This window comes from Ammodytes marinus (genome assembly GCF_949987685.1).
Source record: "Ammodytes marinus genome assembly, chromosome: 10".
Classification (NCBI taxonomy): Eukaryota; Metazoa; Chordata; class Actinopteri; order Uranoscopiformes; family Ammodytidae; genus Ammodytes; species Ammodytes marinus.
The window spans coordinates 5,195,234-5,202,733 of NC_137214.1; the positions used below are offsets into that span (position 1 = coordinate 5,195,234).

Consider the following 7,500-nt stretch of genomic DNA (forward strand, 5'->3'; position numbering starts at 1 on the left):
AGCACCACGGCCCCTCCCATCCTCAGCCTGCTGCCTGGCGACTGGCTCTTAAAAAGCCACCACAAGCAAATGTGACGCTCACTCGAACCACCAGCACCAGCACCCCAGATAAGTCAGATAACTCGTCGAGACATATCTCCGGTATTTAGGGATGTTGCTGAGGACATATCAGGCCTGGCTTGGACATTATATGCATAACACATAGATATTAGTAATGTGCATTGCGCAATAATACACACGTATGTTTGTACGTAAGGTGCAATACATTGTGCATTGCCTACACCAGCACTTTATAAACTTGCATGTAGGGCGATGTGCAATAACACTGCCACTTTTAATACCTTAGCACTCTGAAGCAATGTAGCACGTGACACCAAATGTGTATGCTCCCCCAATATCTGGTTTGTCTTGAGGCTATACTCTTTTATTGGTATTTCTCTTATTGATTGATTGTGTGTGAGGTATAGCCTATGTTTTAACATCATGCATGTGTTTGTTATTATGCACTGTCCCTATGTTTGAAATAAATACATTTGAAATCTGGAGGAGTTCAAATTATTTTGCTTCACTTGATGACCACTAGTGAGGTTGGTGTGTGTGAAGCGGACAGCTCTATGGCCTTGTATCAAGATAAGATAAGATAAGATATACATTATTCAACCCAGCAAAGAAATGTAGGTGTTCCAGCAGCCAGCATACATATACAGTCAAGTGCGAAAGTTTGTGAACCCCTTGAACATTTTGGAATTTTATTTATTGTAACCATCATTAATTCATTTTTATCAATACCAGTATTTTTTATATGAAATAACAGATGTTTGTTTATCAATTCAACATTTTTCTTTTCCAGAAATCAATTGTTAAAACAGATAAAACAAATTATTTGACGAATGTTGTATGTGCAAAAGTTTGTGAACCCTGAGCTGCATTGCTTAAATGGAGCAGGTAAACACAATCAGATGGGCCAAATTGAGTCATGAAATGGACCAATGTAGTGAGAGATCTTTAGGGAAGAAATTGGGCGGCACTAGATACAACAGAGATAAAACCAGGTCAGTTTAGGCTCACCAAAGTGAACCCATACAGGTCAGACATGCTAAAAGGGGAAACAATCTCAGAGGATCTCAGGAATAGAGTTGTGATGCTGCACATTTGTCTGGGGACAGCTATAAATTATTTAAAAAAAAGTTTGAGCTCCATCGGTCCACCGTGAGGCAAATCATCTACAAATGAAGAGCTTTAAGAGTGACTGAACATCTGCCTAGAAGTGGACTTCCTTCAAAAATATCCACAAGCGCCACAAGATAAGTGATTTTTCAGTTAAAAGCCAACCCAAACATTACATCTGGTGATTTGCAGACCTCTCTTGCAGCATCTGGGACAGATGTGCATGGTTCCACAATAAGAAGAAAACTCAGTCAACATGGCTTTCATGGGATGGTTGCTGAAGAAGCCTCTGCTCTCAAAAAAGAACAAAACTGCTTGTCACAACTTTGCCAGAGAGCACCTGGAGATACCTGAAGTCTTATTCTGTGGACAGATTAGTCAAAAATTGAACTGTTTGGTCATAACCAAAACCGCCATGTTTGGGCAAAAACGCAATTCTGCCTACCACCTAGAGAACCTTCTCCCAAGTGAATAATGGTGGTTTCAAATTGTCTGCAAATCTCCAGGTGTAATGTTTGGGTTGGCTTTTACCTGAAAAATCACTTTTCTTGTGGCGCTTGAGGATATTTTTGAAGGAAGTCCACTTCTAGGCAGATGTTAAGTCACTCTTAAAGCTCTCCATTTGTAGATGATTTGCCTCACGGTGGACCGATTGAGCTCAAATTTTTTTTTATGAATTTATAACTGTCCCCAGACAAATGTGTAACATCAAAACTCTATTCCTGAGATCCTCTGAGATTTGTTTCCCTTTTAGCATGTCTGACCTGTATGGGTTCACTTTGGTGAGCCTAAACTGACCTGGTTTTATCTCTGTTTTATCTAGTGCCGCCCAATTTCTTTCCTAAAGATCTCTCATTACATTGGTCTATTTCATCAACCAATTTGGCCAACCTGATTGTGTTTACCTTGCTCGATTTAAGCAATGCAGCTCAGGGTTCACAAACTTTTGCACATACAACATTCGTCAAATAATTTGTTTTATCTGTTTTAACAATTGATTTCTGGAAAAGAAAAATGTTGAATTGATAAACAAACATCTGTTATTTCATATAAAAAATACTAGTATTGATAAAAATGAATTAATAATGGTTAAAATAAATAAAATTCCAAAAGGCTCAAGGGGTTCACAAACTTTCGCACTTGACTGTACACACAAGTAACACAACACATATATATATGCATATCCCACCCATACAAAAAACATGAGCCCATAATACATAGCCTAGATTAAAACAAAGTGGTATGGATGGTCCATGTGCATAAGTAGCTGTTACTCATAGATAACAGTACAAATCATGATGCCTCTAGAGCTTGGTAGATCCTGCATCAACCCTTCCTCCACCTAGCTGCTGCAGAGGCATCTAAACAGGTTCACACTGGAGCAGTGAGCCTGCTCTCTGGAGACAGTTCCCTAACAGCCAGGCTGTATACACTCTGACCACGGCTATCAACGTCCAGCATAAACCTCTGCCTGCCAAGGGTACTGTCTGCAGTGGAAACACAAGCCAGACCTATAGGGTTACATTTCCCTGCTGAACCGAACTGAGCTGCTCAGTGGAAACAAAACATTAGTTTGGTACTTGGCCTCCAAAGACCCTGCCCCCCCCCCCCCCTCCAGTTGCTGGGCCATAGAAAGCTTTCTCACTGTCTCCTATAGCTAGCATCTACAGTGTTCATGAGAAGAGAAGGCTTTATAGGACCAGATGTAGCCCATACTCAGCACATGACATGGCATCTTACTGTCCAAACACTATAGGACGACGTGAAGTTCCGATACAGATAACCAAGAGTAGAGAGGGAACCCAAGGAGAGAGAGAGAGAGAGAGAGAGAGAGAGAGAGAGAGAGAGAAGGATGAGTATACAGGGGGAAGACTGGAGAGGAGACAGCTTCAAAGAAAAGAGGGCAAGAAGAAAATGAAAAAAACCCAGACGCTGATTAATTAGATTAGTAGGGCCGCCGTCTGCGCCTCTTTCTGGAAGGATCTCATTTCCATGCTTGAGTTTAATAACACCACACACCCTCTTTGGGTCAAACTATAATCTCTGATGTGTGTGTGTGTGTGTGTGTGTGTGTGTGTGTGTGTGTGTGTGTGTGTGTGTGTGTGTGTGTGTGTGTGTGTGTGTGCTTGTGCATGTGCATGGGTGTGTGTGTGTTGCATCAGTGTGCCATCCCTGCCTTTATCTACTCACTTTACTCTAAATCTCTCTCAGGCCCCACAAAGGGACTGGGTATCTCCCTCCACACGAGCCTCTGCACACACACACACACACACACACACACACACACACACACACACACACACACACACACACACACACACACACACACACACACACACACACACACACACACACACACACACACACACAGCACACAGCAGCAATAAAGAGATGGTGGAGCCCCCTCTCTCCTAAATGCATTAGCGCTCTAATCCACACGACCATTTGTACACAGCCAATGCTCTTGCTCCTGTACTAATGGGGGCCTCGCTGTGTGAGTGGCAGGCTTGCTCGTATAGTAGTGTGTGGTGGGGGAAATAACCTGGCCTTCCTACACATGCTATTTTACACCCCATCACCCACCAACCCTCCGTCTCCATTGGAATACATTAGAATAATGAAGGCTGTCCGTGTGTTCAACATGCTTCCCCTATTTACAGTCCTGTGCTCCCCCTAATGAAATCTGCACAGAAGAACCCTGCCATCCTTGACCCTGGCTGAGTATAGAGTCAGTCAGTGATGCTTCTTCTTTCCCATCTCTCTATCAATATTCAAACAGAGTCTCTCTGCCTTGACAAAAGGAATACACAGGGCGTTCCACTCTTACACAAAGAGCTAAGGCTAAGTTACAGACGAGCGGGTGAGCGACCCCGAATAAAAAATGTAAATGGAAATCAGTGAAACAATGGATTTAGCGGAATGAAGCAGCAATGGATGAAGAGGGGTTCAGGTTTGTCAGATTGTTGTCATGGAGGTGTAGGTGTGTGTGTGTGTGTGTGTGTGCGTGTGTGTGTGTGCGTGTGTGTGTGTGTGTGTGTGTGTGTGTGTGTGTGTGTGTGTGTGTGTGTGTGTGTGTGTGTGTGTGTGTGTGTGTGTGTGTGTGTGTGTGTGTGTGTGTGTGTGTGTGTGTGTGTGTGTGTGTATTATGAGGCAGAGAGACAGACAGATGAAGGGTAAGGGGGTGGCAGTTAAGGGCACAGAGAGATTTGACTGTATAATGAAGGTAGAAGTGGAGAATGCTGCTCTGAGCCTAGAGAGCCTGGGATTGGGATCAATTGTTGCCTGGCTAATAACATCCACCAGCTCCCTCCCTGCCTCTGTCCCATCCCCTCTGCATATATATGTCTCTCTCTCTCTCTCCCCTCTCTCTCTCCCCTCTGCATATGTGCCTCTCTCTCCCCCCTCTCTCTCTCTCTCTCCCCCCTCACACTCCCTCCACTGCCCTCCCGCCAAGTTACAATGTGGGCCACACTTTCACCCAGCGGGAAGCATGTTCTCGGAGCAACATCACCCTGAATGGAAAATCAGTTTGGGCTCTTCAGTTGATTGCAGTCACCTGACCTAATCAGTGATCCCAGCTTTCACTCAGAATGACTCAAGGTACACATTTACAATCCTACCAAAAAGCTTAAGGATGATTTTGCCGATATCTGCTGTATCAAGAGGCTGGGGGTTGTCCAGAGTAAAAAAATAAAAAAATAAATAAATGAGAATGCTGGTGTACTTTTTGAGCTTGCATGCTTAGATGTACACACTACAAAATGGTACACAGGTATCATTATAACTGTTTTTTTACTTTAGATTGTGGTTGTATTGTTTTTCCTCGGGGTTGACTTGAGCTTGGGTCTTTTCTGTTCTGTCTGGTTAATGTGGTATGTTGTTTTGTATTGCATGTGTGTATTGTGTATTTGAATCACAAAAATACAGGCCTCAAGTTGTGTACACCACTCCTTTATTATCTGATCCTTCACTTCTCTCACTCATTTCCCCCCCCCCATCTCTTCCACCGTGCGAGACGGGTGACAGCGCACACACACCACCCAGCTGATGTGAGTCAAACCTACAGTGAATGCTCAGGGGGGGTTGGAGAATTGGCCAGCAGAAACTGGAGAGCTTGTCCTCAATTCTCCTGGATGGTATATGGACAAAGTGGTATCCCAAACATAGGGACACAATCACATGGCAATGATATTTTAGTCATGCCCAATTGCCTTCCTTGATGTGTGGTAATTGTTTGACCTATGGGGATGTCAGTATGAGTGTAGGGCTACAGGCAGCCGATGACGCTGTCTGCATACCAAGCAGCATACAGGCACACACACACACACACACACACACACACACACACACACCACACGCACGTACGCACACATGCACACACACATACACACACACAAACGCACGCACGCACACACACACACACACAATCACACACACACGTACACACGGTTATAGATATTTGACTAAACAGCAGCTGCCCAGCACAATTATTATCCTCCTTAACTTCCCTCATAATATTTCAAGAGTGCAGTCAATTGTGTATTGACCAATGTGTAATGCCTGGTTTAAATAGGCTGAGACATTGATTATTTTCATTCAGTTACAGTGAGACAAAATATGACATTAAGATGAATCGATGCTAAATCTAGAAATTTAGAAATCATATCTGTGATAGCTGGTGATTAATAAATTTAAATATTTTGTCAAATTACTGATGTAGGAAAAAAACTTTCAAACACAAGATGTGCCACTGAGTTTATCTGAAAACATCTGTTTTTACCATGTTGGGATTTTTTTAAATCTTATTAGTAGGATTAAATGACATACAATTCACAGTACTTCAGGTGTGTCAGTACAGCCATGACCAGGAATCGAGTAAAGAAATAAAACCTATCCATGCCTTTGTGTTTAAGTTTGATTTGCCTTTGTTATCCATTCCTTAATGGACCACACAGACAGTCAACGATATGGATTAAGATCTTCTCATACGGTATCTTTAATGTTATATTGTGAAATCCATCCATCTATATACTGTACATATTAATGAAAATCACTAAATGTTCCATTATTTCGTCCTGTTATATTACTAAACAGTATATCACAACATTTCAATGCAGATGGTTGAGAGGTATAGTGATGGAACTTTCAAATGAAACTTTCTTCACCTCATGGTGGACAATACAGTTAAACCACAGTGTGAAAACTCCATGGTTATAAATTCCCTCTTCTTCTTCCCCACTTCATAAAACCTAGATATCAGGCTGACCATCATTCACTCACATTCATTGTCTTCCATTAGACCATGCAACCCACCCCGGCATTTAGAAGAGCAGCTAAACACGAGGGGGGGGGGGGGGTGTAATAGGATTTCCCTGGCCATCCATCTGTCACAGGGGGAAACAGAGCATCAACAGACCCTGGAGATATGCACCCTGGCCTGGGTAGATACACCTGCTGTAGTCTGCCCCTTTTCTTTACACTTTTATCTCTGAAAATACACCACCTCTGCGAGAGTAACAAACACATCCATTCGAGTGTGTAACTGCCATATGGAGTAGGTAAAACACTGTTAAAGTGCACACTCTTGTTGTACGTCTATAACCTTAAATGATTCTAAAATGCCGCTTACTGTTGTGTTAATAGAGTACAGATGGAGATGCATGGCTGCTGGTAGCTATAGCTGGTGAAGGGATGGAGAGTGAAGCAGGAGGGTGGGGGAGGAGAAGAACAGAGAGAGAAGGCCTGGGAGAGGGACAGAGAGACAGAGAGAAAGAGAGAGAGGTAAAAAGATGGATGTATAGTTTTGGTAGAGGGCATTAAATCAAGCCTAGAGGGGCTGTCCCTAAATCAGACCCGGCTTTACTCTTGGTGTCATTCCAATTACATCAGGATGAGACTAATGCCTGCATTCGCTTCCCAGACTTCAAAACCAGCAGGATTGGATATTCTTCTGTTCCCCCCCCCCCTGATTCTCCTTTCCCCTCCCCCACCCCTCCCTCCCCCTCTCTCTCTCTCTACCTCCCTTGATAATGAATTAATTGAAAAGAACGCATGTACAATGATTAGCTCAGGACGGTGCATTTTGGATAGAAAATGAATCAAGTGAAATCATTGGGTTTCGCTATAGCCACAATGCAGCTACTTCCCAGCTATTGCATACACAGTATACATGACCCATATGAATGTTTAAGCAGGTACCCTATTAACATGCACTTTTAATTGTCTCTATTGCATTGTAATTGTTTCTATTGCGTTATAATGTTTAAAATCAGCGAGTCAACGTGTAAACATGATAGCCTAAAGGTGGAGACACATGCATGCACACATTGGGGA

At 42.9% G+C, this 7,500-nt stretch overlaps 1 protein-coding gene across 1 annotated transcript in view; it reads right to left on the reverse strand.

The window, feature by feature from the left end:
- ppp2r2ba (protein phosphatase 2, regulatory subunit B, beta a) overlaps positions 1–7,500 on the reverse strand; it is a gene marked incomplete at its 5' end in the record, with an annotated part of 60,432 nt that overhangs the window by 28,628 nt on the left and 24,304 nt on the right. The gene's annotated exons all lie outside the window — the stretch shown is intronic.